Here is a 15,309-nt window from a genome sequence, read left to right as displayed (position 1 = left end):
TGAGACGTTGTGAATTGTGTGTTTAGATTGCTTTTTGTGATTAAGAAGTCCATTTGGTAATTGGAATTTTGAATAGCAAGAACTGGTTAATAATCGCTTAGAGATAAGGATAATTAACTAGCCGGATTAAGAATTAACAAAGCTTAATAGAGGCAGATTAAAGCTTAATAATAATTTAAGAATCAATCGTTAGGAAGAGATTCCAACTTTAGGTTATTAGATTTAGGAATTCGGTTATCTCGAGAGAGACAAACTGAATTCGGTTAAGAATTCGTACACGGATAGCATAATTAGACTCACCAATCCTTTATCTTTTGTTTGATTGCCAACTAGTTTAGGTTCCCTTTGGGTTTGCTTTCTTGTCTTGGTTATTTTAGTTATCAATTACTCCTGCATCTCCCTTAGAACTTAGCTTGTAGCTATTAGTTAGTTTAGAAATTATTCATCATTCATTTTAGGTTAATATCATAAAGAACAAAGGAGTAACTCTGGGCTTTCACTTTCCCGAGGAATACGACCTTGATACTCGCCATTAGTGCTAGACTGCATCGATAGGTACACTGCCTTAAATTATAGCTAACATAAGTAGCACACATCAAGTTTTTAGCGCAGTTGCCGTGGAATTGTTTGAAAACTAGAGTGAAATTTGCTATTTGTTAATTTAGCCATTTTATTTATTTATTTATTTATGTTTTGTTTGTACATATTTATTTAGTTAAGTTTATGATACAAGTAGTAAATGATAAGGATGTTCAATGTTAAATTCAAACTCTTTGTATGATGCGTTGGAAAATAGGATTAGGAACCAAGAGAGTGCTAAAAATTGGGATACCCGTGCATCTTTAGAAGCTCGAGTGGAATCATTTTGCAGGACTACCACTCAACTCTCCACTCCTATCCTTTCATCTAAAGTTTTTTATGAATTTTGTTGTGGTTTACATTTGAGTAATGATTGTCCATTATATAGTGATGTTGCTCATTGTTCTTATAACTATGAACATGTGAATTATACGGGAAGTTGGCCAAATGACTCATATAGAAGCACCTACAATCAAGAGTTGAGCACTCATTCACCCTTTGGATGGAGCTAAGATGGCCAAGAACCACCAGAATTTCAACAGCCTAATCTTGCACCATTAACTCAAGTTGAAGAGTTAGTGTCAAAGGAGCTGATGATGAGGTTTATTGCAAGTCTTGAGGATAGATTCCAACAAACAGAGAGGATACTTAAAGATCAACAAGCCTCGATTAAGAACATAGAGCATCAAGTAGGCTTAATCTTCAAGTTACTAGCTGAAGAGAAATTGGGAACTCCATCAAACGCTACTGAATCCGAGGAACACTTGAGTGCCATCACTTTGTGTTCAAGTGAGAATTCTTTTGGGTTATCTATTATGTTTGACGATGATGCTTCTGTGCAGGACGACTCTTTGAACATGGAGATAGAACCAGAAAAGGAAGAGGCGAACATGATTCCTTTGAAAGACTATCAACAAGAATGTACAGTTGATGATGTTGAGTTGCAGTTAGAAGAATTTTTGGTGGATTTTCCACAAGTCCCTTCGATGATGGAAGATGAGCACGAGTTCTCCAATGAAGAAGTCTCGGAGGAGCTCGAGTTTCTTCTGGCAAGTGAACCAAGCCAAGGACTAGAGAAAACCATTAACGTTTCTGAAGAAATTGCCCAACCGTCGATCCTTCCAATTGGTGAAACTTCAGCTTTTAAATTGGAAGAGCCCCTAGAGCATCATGACTACGTGCAATTATACGAGGAGCGAGTCTTGCCCATCATAGTGGTAGCTTGCTTGACAGTCGGGAAGAGGAAATTGATGATTATCCCTCTAAGCGGATACTTGAAGCCATTTGCTTGGAAGAAGGATGGATGGTCATCGATCACGCCCGTTTGCTTTTAACCATGAGTCCAGCTAAGAAGACCCATCACATAAAAAAGAAGCACTTTTGGGAGGCACCCCAATTTTTATCTTTAATCTCTAATATTTTAACCTTTAGTTTTGACATATTTAATTTTTGTTTCAGTTTCAATTTTAAGTATTTATTTTATTATTTGCAGCCACTCCTCTACCACAGACTAGCCAACGCCCTGATATACCTGCTGATGCACCTCTTTTCACTCCGGAGCTATAGTCAGGGCAGTATTAGTTCTTTTTCCTTTTTGATTTCTTATATTTTGTACACTAGGGATAGTGTGTCCTTCAAGTGTGGGGTGGGTGATATTTATCCCATCTCAGTTATTTGTTTATTTTTTTGTGCAATTTTTTGTAAAATTTTGAATTTTTTTCACTTTGTTTCGATGCTCTTACTGTTGACTTGATTTTGAAATCCTGTTTATGTCCATGTGATTGGGTAAAATCGATAGTATTGAGTCTTGCGAAAGAATGTAAGATAATTAGTTTGAGTTTTGCACTAAGTTGCTTTGGTTTATTTAATTCTGTTTTGATGATTTTTGTTTGGAACCTACTCAAAAGCACACTTGTGAGAAATTGAGCCTAAATTATAAGCATACACTTTATATGCTTGTATTTATTTCGTGTCGAGAGTGCCAATTACTGTCTTTACTTTTAGAACTTGCTCGATAATGCTTATGAGGACCACAAGAAGAGTTTAACACTTTGGTATGATAGAGGCACTTAGGCTTTTCATTCTAGCCAAATAGCCTTCATTCGTTTATTGATTCTGTAGATAACCCCTTCTTTCACCATTTTGTATCGTATTCCATTACCACTTAGTTTTATTCTGCTTTGGGTTATGATTTTGCATATGAGTTATTTTTATTGGGAATTTTTATCTCGGGAATAGTGTGGAATCTTATAGCAGCTTTCTTCAATCTAAAAGAAATTCACTCTATTATGTGAATGTTCTTCCCTTATGAAAAAAAAGAAAAAAAAAAGAAAAAAAGAAATAGAAGAATAAGAGGGAAAGGTGATGAAAAGAAAGAAAGTAAGTGAGCTAAACATTTTGACTTGATTCCTATTTCCCACCTTAGACTACTGTCCATTGTTTACCCCTTGTGATCATTGTGACTTGTGTGCAGGTCATGAAATTGCAGAACACCATAGGTTCAACTCTGACCAAATTTACCTACCCTTACCTAATCCCTATTACAACCCTTATAAAGACCTCTTGACATGGTTGTTGACTCTCCATAAGTGGTAGGAGTAGGATTTAAGAGCAAGCATATAGTAAGTAAGGCAGTATTTGATGCATTAAGCGATTTAACACTATCCTTTAAACACTTTGAGTGACTTAGAGTGAATCTGGTGAGGAGTTGGTTCTGAATAATTTTGTTGAGGCAGTATTTTACGAATTATTGGCATCTTGGTTGTGATACTTGAATTGATTGCTTCGTTTCTTTTTGTTTGACTTACGCTTGTTAAGGATATGTCCAGGAGCTTTCTAGCTTGTCTGTCAGTTTAAGTGTTGTTCCTTAGTGGTTTGTTTTCCTTATTTTAATTTTGATTGCTTGAGGAAAAGCAATGAGCTAAGTGTGGGGTTATTTGATGTGCGTAAAATACACACATCTAAATGGGGTTTTTAAGATTGATTTTATGGACATTTGGATGTGAATTGGTCTCAACACTCACCCTATGCGTCTGTTTGTATGCATTAGGTCCAAAAGAAGACAAAGGATGATAAAGAGAAGAATTGGAGCATAATTGGACGCCGAAGCTATCAAAACAAGCTAAGTATGAGCATGAGGAAGCTGAACATGGCCGTGTTCCTAACACGGGCACCAACACGGCCGTGTTGGGTGCATCAAACATCAAAGAAAAAGTAGTTCTTAGGGAGCACGGCCACAGAAAGTAACACGGCCAGGAACACGGGAATCAACACGGCCGTGTTGGCGACGACAGGGGGAATTAATTAAAAGAAAGAAGAGAGGAAAGAAAGAAAAGGAGAGCAGGGGATAACGTCGCAAACCCTAACTTTTCTCTCCCTAAGGGTTTTCTGAGCTGAAACTAAGGGAAAATGAGACTTAGATCAAGGTTTCAATCGGATTCCCTTCAAAGATTGAAGATTGGGCGAGGTTCGTTGATTGGTTTTCAAATCGAGCAAGAGGAACAAGAATCGATTCAATTCGAGCAAGAGGAATTGGGGCTGTTTACTCTCATCCAAGGGTGTAATTGAGTTTTCTCTACCTTTACTCATTGTTGTAATTGAATTCTTATGGATTTTGATAATGAACATGATTAGCTAGATTGATTAAATCCATTGGGATTTCTTTACTATGTTGGCTTAGTATTATATTATTGGATTGTTTGGGTTAGTTTTGTATTCTTCTTGTTTTCAGTATTAATAAGATAATGCATTATTCATGAGACGATGTGAATTGTGTGTTTAGATTGCTTTGTATGATTGAGAATTCCATTTGGTAATTAGAATTTTGAATAGCAAGAACTGGTTAATAATCACTTAGAGATAAGGATAATTAACTAGCCGGATTAAGAATTAACAAAGCTTAATAGAGGTGGATTAAAGCTTAATGCTAATTTAAGAATCAATCGTTAGGAAAAGATTCTAACTTTAGGTTATTAGATTTAGGAATTCGGTTATCTCGCGAGAGACAAACCGAATTCGGTTAAGAATTCATCCACGGGTATCATAATTAGACTCATCAATCCTTTATCTTTTGTTTGATTTCCAACTAGTTTAGGTTCCCTTTGGGTTTGCTTTCTTGTCTTGGTTATTTTAGTTATCAATTACTCTTACATCTCCCTTAGAACTTAGCTATTCGTACAAGAAATTAAGTTAATACAAAATCCTACTGAAAATTGGAGAGCATAATGGCTATGATTTGACTAACAGAAAACTTTAGACTTAACGAAAGACTAAAGCCTCAATCTCCTGCATAAACTAGCTAACTAATACATTCCAAACTACTTTATCGTGCATTAACTAACAGAAAAACACTTATTCATAATGGATTGCCATAACAAACTTTATTTATGCAAACCCCACACTTATCAATTTCATAATTAACTTCACAGCAATCAAAACAACTAATATAGATTAAATCTAATTGAGGTCATCTTAAGGCAGTGCAACAACATAAAAACTACCAAAACATACTAGCATGTCCTAAATAAAGTATATGCATAAAAAAGAAACTAAATTAAAAACAAACAAAAGCAAAAGGTGGAGATACTTACTTGGAATTGCCGAAAAAAATAGGGAGGATGAGAGAAATGGAAGAAAACCACACCTTGGAGCTTTAGAAAAAGGGTGGCAAAAAGGGGTCAGCATGGGCAAGTGCACGGCCGTGCTGGGCCCTTATCTTTGATTTTCACCAATTTGGCACGGCCGTGCTGATGGGCTACTTATGCAACCTACACTTAAGGCAATGAACCTATCGATGCGGTCTAGCACTAGTGAGTATCAAGGTCGTATACTTGGAGATTGGGTAAACCTAAAGTTACTATTGTTCGTTATGTTATTTAATCTGAAAAAAGGTGTGAGAAGTCTAAATTAATTAACTAATGCTTATGAATGCAAATAAAGGAACAACAGGAACTAACAATCGAAAGACAACCGTAATAAAGAAGCAAACCCAAAGGGGACCTAAATGATGGAATTCTAAGGTTGATTTTATAAACTGCCAATCTTGCACCCGTGCCTAAATCCTGAATCGAACTCCGCTCCTCTCTCGAGCTCACTGAGTTCCTAAATCTGCACTAACCTAATGGAATCTCTTCCTATCAGATTATTACAGATTAGCATTAAGCGTGATTTAGAACTATTAAGAGTTGTTAATTCTTAATCCGACGAGTGAATTAACCTTATCTCTAAGTGTTAACTACCAATTCTTACTATTTAATTTTCAGTTGTAAAAAGCATTTCTCAATGTCAAGAAACAACCCAAAAGACAATTAATTTAACGTCTCAAATTAATTGAATCAAATTTTATTACTAAACAGTAAGAAGATTATAAAAATGGCAAATAAAAATCCAATATTTAGACACAAACCATCAACAAAGATGAACCTCAATGGGTTCGGCAGTCCTAGCTACTCATAATGAAAGAAACAAATATAAAAGAAAATGGAATATATAACCGCTCTTCTATCGAATCGGAGTAGAATGTCAAGCCACAACAACAGTACGATCTCGATGTCTCGGTCAATCGTCTAGAAACTTCAATCTTTGCTTGAATCCTCCAAATTAATCCTTTGAACTGACGTTGTTGGATTGAAGGGAGCATCTATGAAAAATCTAGTAACTTAGTGAATATATGCAAATTGATCCAAAATTAAATGTAGCATAAACGTACATTATTTCCAGCAATAATGGTAGAAAGAATGGTGGAATGAATAGAAGTGGTAAAATGAGTGTCAGATGTAATTTATAATGAAAGAAAAAGGCTAAGGCTCAAAATGGGTTCACTAAGGGAAAAACCGGGTTAGGCTTTTGGCCAAATTGTGTAATATCTAAGTGCCCAAATCATCTCATGACTATCAACAATTCATGTAATCTTAAAGTCATCACAAAGCAAGTTCTAGAAATAGAAATTTTGTACAATGCTCACTAATCAAAAACAGAATGGAGCATAAAGCCTCACCATTGAGTGGGATAAAATTGCATGAATTCTCAAACCAAAGTTTAAACAATCAAACAATGTAATACACATCAAAATTAACAGTGTTCTATATCCAAGATAAAGTTAAATGAAAGGATTAAGGAAAAACACCAGTTTTACCTATCTTGATTGAAACTAAGAGATTCGTTCATTGCTTTCTTCCCATAAAGATTCGATACAAGCAATAAAAAAGAAAGAAAATCATTAACTACTCGATTAAAACAAAACTCAAGATAAGGACAGTAATAATGAACAAACTCAATCAATAATGGAAATTAAAATAAGATAAAAACAGTAAAGACAAAATTGGTACCTGCACAAATCTACGGTACTAGACTTTCACACTCAGAAAACACGCTCATCGAGTGTGAACAAGGTAGGCACTCCGAAATAAAAGGAATAAAATACGTGAAATGAAGCTAATTACCATGGGAGTCCATAAAAGAAATTGGAAAACTAAGAGAAAAACAAGACAACAAAAAGAGATAAAACTAGAAAGTCTACTGATGTGTACTTTAACACATCAAAATATGTTAGTCCTCAAAATTTATCGAGTATCAAGTAGGCTAACTCCTGCAAAACTCAAGAATAAACACATCCCAAGCAACATCTAGTAAAAGTTTCAACAAGATAACATCTCCTCAAAATCAAACATACTAAAAACAAACTGAAATATCTAACTAAAAAAACAAATTACATAAAATAAAAAAAATGTCCAAAAATTCAAAAAGCAAAAATAGATTTGGAATGCTGACCGAGGCACTTCTTTTTGTCGATTCCCCGACTCTGAGCAGCAGCTCATGCAAATCGAGAGAAGGTAGGCTCAATGTAAGTTGGGGTTCAAGGCATATAAGCGCAATAAGAAGGTCCGATGTAGATGACCAAGGAGGCGCTCTGTACCGATTTGGGATGTCCATTCATCCACTCCGGACCAAGTGAAGCTAAGTGACTGTCAAAAAACAAACTTCCAACCCGCTTCCTGGTCTATCATATAGCACAAAGTCTCATATCAATACAAGTTGTTTTTTTCGGATGAATAACACATACTGCGGGAAAGAGACATGTATAGCATCATCTATTTTATCTTGTGGTTGTGTATTACATGCGGATCAATTCCATTAATATTACAAATGGCATGAACATGGTCTGGTGGAAGAACTATCAAATGAGGGTAAACTAAAAGTGACACAGTCTATCCCCTATATTAAGTTCTAACTTCCCTCAAATACGCCTATTTTACCACCGGCGTACACCACTCCTTATCCATATCCAAAACCACAAAGCTTCCAGAAATTAATATCTACCTTAACTAGCACATTTTCCACAATTCCCCTAGGAAGCTTAATAGAACGGTCATTAATTGAATGCACATCCTAAAGTGGATTTTGCCTCCCCAAACCTAGCTTATTGAACACACTAGTGGGCATGACATTTATGCTAGCCCCCAAATTAGCTAATGCATCATCAACACACAAATTACCTAAAGTGCAGGGAATAATGAAACTCCCCCGGATCGTGACGCTACGCCTCTCGCAACTTTGGACGAAAACACCGAGCAGCCTCTGAGCGATAAGGCGACCTCCTCCTCCAAGTACTGCTAAGTATGTCCTTTAAGAACTTAGCATACTTGACCTAAGATCATCATACAATGCATCAATAAAAGGCAAGTTAATATGCAGTTGTCTAAAAATATCTAAAACTGCTCTTTGCCTCTGCCTCTTTAGCTCTAGTAGTAGGATAAGGAATCTTAGGTTGATATTCCCCGACTGGAATTGATTTCACCTTTTGTCTCTCGTAGTTCTTTAACCTTACTTTCCAACCTCGCACATCAATAGTGGCATCATCAAAAATAGGCTTAGAAGGAGCTGAAACTAACTTACCTGAACGCAAAGTAATGGTGTTCACGTGCTCCCTCGGGTTAGACTCAATGGTGCTCGGGAGTGCTCCTTGCTGCCTCTCAGACAAAATCTTAGAGATTTGGCCAATTTGGGTTTCCAAGTTCGAATCGAGGCCTGCCCACGGTTCCTAAGTGCACTATCGGTTTGGAACCTCATCTTCGTAGACGTCACAAACTTCATCATAAGCTCCTCTAAATTTGACTTCTTTCCGGTAAAGGAGGAGCTTGTGCAGCCCAATCGACTAACTGCTCAGCCGATGAAGTCTCTGAAAACTTGGTGGACCCCGATCGTTATTGTTCCTCCAACTGAAGTAGGGATGATTGTGCCACCCAGGGTTGTATGTATTGTCAAGGATCGCTCACGCCTTGGGGCATTCCCCATATAGTCAACCCGCTCAACATCGGAAGACATAGCAGAATTAGATGGAATAGTAGTAGAGGATGAAGCAAACATACCTCCCGCAAGACGGCCTTCGCACCGTAATACGGGCCACCACAAAACTTCGCGACCAATGTTTCTTTGCCGATGAATCGCTGCATCACTGAGTTGGTCAATCTTCTTGGTTAGAAGCTCCACCGAGCTCGCCAAGGCCGCTATAGAATCCACTTGGTTGACCACTCCCTGCCTTCCCGGTCGGCTCAGAGGATTGCCACCGATAGTTGTTCATGGCCATTTCTCATCGGGGTTCCGAGCACCCGCCGGAGTCTTACCCATTGCTTAGCGCCCCACCGCGAAGCATCCACCATCGCCTCGTCGTGCAAGGTTCAACCCATTGTAGAAGGTCCGAACTGCATCCACACCGGCAATCCGTGATGTGGGCGGCATCTCAAAAGATCTTTAAACCTCTCCCATGCATCGTACATGCTTTCATCATCAAACTGCACAAAAGAAGATATGTCATTTCTAAGTTTAGCAGTTTTAGCGGGAGGAAAATACTTATATAAGAATTTTTCAGCCAACGCCCTCCTAGTAGTAATCGCCGGAAGGGATTGCAACCATCTCTTAGCTCATTCCTCAAGGAAAATGGAAATAATCTCAGTCGAATGGCGTTGTCGGTTGTTCCATTTATCTTGAATGTGTCACAAGTCTCCAAAAAATTAGAGATATGTGCATTGGGATCCTCGCTGGGCAATCCTCCAAACTCGCATTTCACTGGATCATCCGGATCATGTTGGCTTTTATTTCAAAATTGTTGGCCGCTACAAGTAGTCCGACTATACTAGTTTTTGTCCCATCCAAAGATGGTCGAGCAAACTCGACATCGTCCTCCCGATCTTCATCGGCACGGGGTTGAGGTTCTCCATCGCCGGCCTTGAACTGAACTCTAACTCTATCCTCCTCCTCAACCGCTGCAAACGCGTCGCCTCAATAACTGAAAGAGCGCTCGTCGAGCAGGTGCTATAGGATCAGGGTTAGAGCTCCTGGTCATATACTACCTGAAACCGACAACCAAACAACCACCGATCAATAAAAAATAGTAAAATAAATAAAAAAAAATAAATGAATAAATGAATAAACAAATAATGACTCAATTAACACAAAAACAATTCACTCTAGTTCACCGTTACTGAGTCCCCGGCAACAGTGCCAAAAACTTGATGGGCCACTTATGCAACCTACACTTAAGGCAGTGAACCTATCGATGCGGTCTAGCACTAGTGAGTATCAAGGTTGTATCCCTAGAGATCGGGTAAACCTAAAGTTACTGTTGTTCGTTATGTTATTTAATCTGAAATAAGGTGTGAGAAGCCTAAATTAATTAACTAATGCTTATGAATGCAAATAAAGGAACAACAGCAACTGACAATCGAAAGACAACTGTAACAAAGAAGCAAACCCAAAGGGGACCTAAGTGATGGAATTCTAAGGTTGATTTTATAAACTGCCAATCTTGCTACCCGTGCCTAAATCCTGAATTGAACTCTGCTCCTCTCACGAGCTCACTGAGTTCCTAAATCTGCACTAACCTAATGGAATCTCTTCCTATCAGATTATTACATATGAGCATTAAGCATGATTTAGAACTATTAAGAGTTGTTAATTCTTAATCCGACGAGTGAATTAACCTTATCTCTAAGTGTTAACTACCAGTTCTTACTATTTAATTTCCAGTTGTAAAAAGCATTTCTCAATGTCAAGAAACAACCCATAAGACAATTAATTTAACGTCTCAAATTAATTGAATCAAATTTTATTACTAAACAGTGAGAAGATTACAAAAATGGCATATAAAAATCCAATATTTAAACACAAACCATCAACAAAGATGAACCCCAATGGGTTCGGCAGTCCTAGCTACTCATAATGAAAGAAACAAATACAAAAGGAAATAAATAACAGAAAAGAAAATGGAACATATAATCGCTCTTCTATCGAACCAGAGTAAGAATGTCGTAAGTGCCAATTCTGAAACCAGCCTCAAGTACGGATCTCGGTCAATCATCTAGAAACTTTAATCTTTGCTTGAATCCTCCAAATTAATCCTTTGAACTGACGTTGGTCTCCAAAATGTCAAAAAGGTGAGTGTAGGGTCGAGAAGTCTAGAAATCGAGCGGAACCCCGAGTCCTCGCTTTCGTGCGCCATTTATAGACATTAACCGCCGCTGCAGCTACGCTGCTGCGATCTCAGTAAACGCACTAACCTCCACGAAATGCAAAACTTCAGAAATTGTCTAAGGGAGGTCGTGCAAAAGCCTCAAAACTACGCGCTAATAAGGAATCGACTCCGATAAGCATCTAATACGCGTAAATCATCCAAATAGCTTGGTTTCTGCCTGTAAATCAATCAATCTCTATCGAGGAGTCTGAAAACCTAAAAAATTCATAAAAATACCACAGTGCGATGAAATAGGAATAAATATGACTTAAATATGCAAATAAACGACTGATAAACAAGTCAATAAACATGCATAGAATCATCTACATCACGTGCCCATCAGCACGGCCTGGTGTTACCGCCCATGATGCCTTCGGAAGCCGTGCTGAATGGCCAAATTCCCCAAATCTTCATGTGTCTTTCATCAAGGGCTTGACTCAGGCCGTGCTGATGGGCACGGCCTAGTGTTGCAGCCTGTGATGGCCATGAAAATCATGGTGAAGGGGAGGTTTCTGGACTTTCCTTTCCATCTCGGGTCGCCGAGCTTCCTACCTTGATGTGTGCTTTAACACTCTAAGATATGTTAGTCCTCCAAATTGTGTATGAGAGTCGAGTAGGTTAACTTCTGCAAAACTCAAGAATAACACATTCCAAGCAACATTTAGTAAAAAGGTTCAATAAACTAAAATCATCTCAAAATAAAATAAACTAAATTTAAACTTAGATATCAAACTAGAGAAGTAAATAAATAATAAAAGATGTTCGAAGAAAAACTCAAAAAGCACAAATAGATTCAGGAATGCCTCCCGAAGGCGCTTCTTTTTATTCGAGTCGTCTAGCTGGACTCTACAGCAGCATTCTTGCACCGCGAGCAAATTGAGAAGGTGGGCTCAATGTAAGCTGGGGCTCGAGGCATATAAGTGCAAGGAGAAGGTCCGATATATGCGGTAGATGACCAAGGAGGTGCTCTCCGCATCGATTCGGGATGCCCATTCATCTACTCCGAATTTTGGCTAAGTGACCTATCAAAAACAAACTTGCAACAACCCTTCTTGGGTCTATCATAGCACAAAGTATCAAATTTATACAAGTTGTTTTCTTCAGATAAATAACACATATCAATAGGGAAAGAAACATGTATAGCATTATCCATTTGTATGTCCTGTGGTTGTTTATTACATGCAGGACCAATTCCATCAATACTACAAATGGCATGGACATGGTCGGTGGAAGAACTATCAAATGGGGGTAAACTAAAAGTAACACAGTCATCCCCTACATTAAGTTCTAACTTTCCCTCAAATACATATATTTTAGCTCTAGCTGTGGCAAGGAAAGGTCTCCCCAAAATCAATGGTACACCATGCTCATTATCCATATGCATAACCTTTCCACAGGAATATGAACTTATCTACCTTGACTAGCACATTCTCCACAATTCCCCTAGGAAGCTCAACAGAATGGTCAGCTAATTGAATGCACATCCTAGTGGATTTTGCCTCCCCCAAACCTAGCTTATTGAACAAACTAATGGACATGACATTTATGCTAGCCCCCAAATCAGCTAATGCATCAACACACAAATTACCTAAAGTGCAAGGAATAGTGAAACTCCCTGGATCGTGACGTTTCTTTGGCAACTTGCTCTAAAACACCGCTAAGCACTCCTCGTTAAGATGAACATAAGCTACCTCCTCCAACTTCCTTTTTCTACTAAGTATGTCCTTTAAGAACTTGGCATACTTTGGCATCTGCTCCAATGCATCAATAAAAGGTAAGTTAATATGCAGTTGTCTAAAAATATCTAAAAACTTACTCAACTACTCTTGCGCCTCTGCTTGTTTGACTCTAGCAGGATAAGGAATCTTAGGTTGATATTCATTGATTGGAATTGATTTCACCTTTTGTTCCTCAGGTTCCCTAACCTTGCTGCTTGCCTCAACCTGCATATCAATAGTGGAGTCGTCAAAAACAGGCTTAGAAGGAGCTGAAACTAACTTACCTGAACGCAAAGTAATGGCGTTCACGTGCTCCCTCGGGTTAGACTCAATGGTGCTAAGGAGCGCTCCTTGTTGCCTCTCAGACAATGTCTTAGAGATTTGGCCAATCTGGGTCTCCAAGTTCTGAATCGAGGCCTGCTGGTTCCTAAGTGCACTATCAGTTTACTGGAACCTCATCTCCGTAGACGTTACAAACATCATCATAAGCTCCTCTAAATTTGACTTCTTTTCTGGTGGAGGAGCTTGCGAGGCCCACCGCTTATCAACGGTCACTAGGCTGGCGAAGTCTCTGAAAACCAGGTGGACCCTAAGCATTATTGTTCCTCCAACTGAAGTTGGGATGATTGTGCCACCTAGGGTTGTATGTGTTGCTGTAAGGATTGTTCTGCTGCCTTGGGGCATTCCCCATATAGTCAACCTGCTCAACATCAGAAGACACAACAGAAACAGATGGAAAAGTTGAGGAAGATGAAGCAAACATACCTCCCGTAGTGAAATTCGCACTGTAGTGTGGACCACCACAAAACTCGCAGCCAATGTTCGCTGCATGAACCGGCATCTGAAGTTGGTTAATCTCCTTGGTCATAAGCTCCACCTGAGCTGCCAAGGCTGCTGTAGAATCTACTTGGTTAACCACTCCTTGTCTTCCTGGTTGACTCCCAGAGGATTGCCACTGATAATTGTTCATGGCCATTTTCTCTATCAAATTATGAGCCTGCTCGAGCGTCTTACTGTTTAGCGCCCCACCTACTGCAACATCCACCATCTGCCTCGTCGCAAGGTTCAACCCGCTGTAGAAGGTTTGAACCTGCATCCACACTGGCAATCCGTGATGTGGCCAGCATCTCAAAAGGTCCTTAAACCTCTCCCATGCATCATACATGCTTTCATCATCAAACTACACAAAAAAAGATATGTCATTTCTAAGTTTAGCAGTTTTAGCGGGAGGAAAATACTTATATAAAATTTTTTCGGCCAACACCTTCCAGGTAGTAATTGTCTGCTGTGGAAGAGATTGCAACCATCTCTTGGCTCTGTCCCTCAAGAAAAATAGAAACAATCTCAGCCGAATGGCGTCATCGGTTGTTCCATTTATTTTGAATGTGTCACAAATCTCCATAAAGTTGGAGATATGAGCATTGGGATCCTCGCTGGGCAATCCTCCAAACTGCATGCTCTGCTGGATCATCTGGATAACATTGGCTTTTATTTCAAAGTTGTTGGTTGCTACAGCAGGTCTGACTATACTAGTTTTTGTCCCATCCAAAGATGGTCGAGCAAACTCGTACATCGTCCTCTGATTGTCATCAGGCTAGGGGTTGTGGTTCTCCATCATGTCCGCTCCTTGAACCTGAACTGTAACCCTGTCCTCCTCCTCAACTGCCTGCAAATGTCGTCTCAATAATCTGAGAGAGAGCTCCGGGACAGATAAGGGTTCTATGAGATCAGGGTTAGAGCTCTTGGTCATAAACTACCTGAAACTGACAACCAAACAACCACTAATCAATAAAAATAATAAACTAAAGAATAAAGAATAAATAAATAAATAGATAATGACTAAATTAACACCGACAAAAATTCGCCAGTTCTTATGTCCTCGTCAGGCGTGGCGAAAAATGATGGGCTACACCGATTGCAACCTACCCAAAGCTGAACCCGATGCGATGCGCTTAGCATTGGTAATGAGTGTGGTATCCTAGAGGAGGACAAAAGAACCTAGGAGTTACTTCTTTATCTTTTCATTATTATACAGTCTAAAATAGAGTGTGAGAAGTCTAAATTAATTAACTAATGATTATGAATGCTAATAAAGGAATAAATAGCAACTGACAATCGAAAGACAACCACAACAAAAGAAGCAAACCCAAAGGGGACCTAAGTGATGGAATTCTAAGGTTGATTTTATAAATTACCAATCTTGCTACTCGTGCCTAAATCCTAAATCGAACTCAGATCCTCTCTCGAGCTCACCAAGTTCCTAAACCTGCACTAACCTAATGGAATCTCTTCCTATCAGATTATTACAAATTAGCATTAAGCGTGATTTAGATCTATTAAGAGTTGTTAATTCTTAATCCGGCGAGTGAATTAACCTTATCTCTAAGTGTTAACTACCAGTTCTTACTATTCAATTTCCAATTGTAAAAAGCATTTCTCAATGTCAAGAAACAACCAACAAGACAATTAATTCAACGTCTCAAACTAACTGAATCAAACTTTATT

General features: G+C 38.7%; 2 non-coding genes across 2 annotated transcripts; both read left to right on the top strand.

The window, feature by feature from the left end:
* The first annotated feature begins 9,294 nt into the window (after nt 1-9,294).
* LOC112534382 lies at nt 9,295-9,401 on the top strand. The gene has a single exon (XR_003078672.2). It is a non-coding gene; the product is annotated as a small nucleolar RNA R71 (small nucleolar RNA).
* A 4,509-nt stretch (nt 9,402-13,910) lies between these two features.
* Nucleotides 13,911-14,017, top strand: LOC112534387. The gene has a single exon (XR_003078676.1). It is a non-coding gene; the product is annotated as a small nucleolar RNA R71 (small nucleolar RNA).
* Nucleotides 14,018-15,309: the final 1,292 nt, after the last annotated feature.

Source organism: Ricinus communis, chromosome 7 (genome assembly GCF_019578655.1).
Source record: "Ricinus communis isolate WT05 ecotype wild-type chromosome 7, ASM1957865v1, whole genome shotgun sequence".
Classification (NCBI taxonomy): domain Eukaryota; kingdom Viridiplantae; phylum Streptophyta; class Magnoliopsida; order Malpighiales; family Euphorbiaceae; genus Ricinus; species Ricinus communis.
The sequence above is the reverse complement of the archived record's forward strand: the minus strand, read 5'-3'. Positions and strand labels throughout refer to the sequence as shown.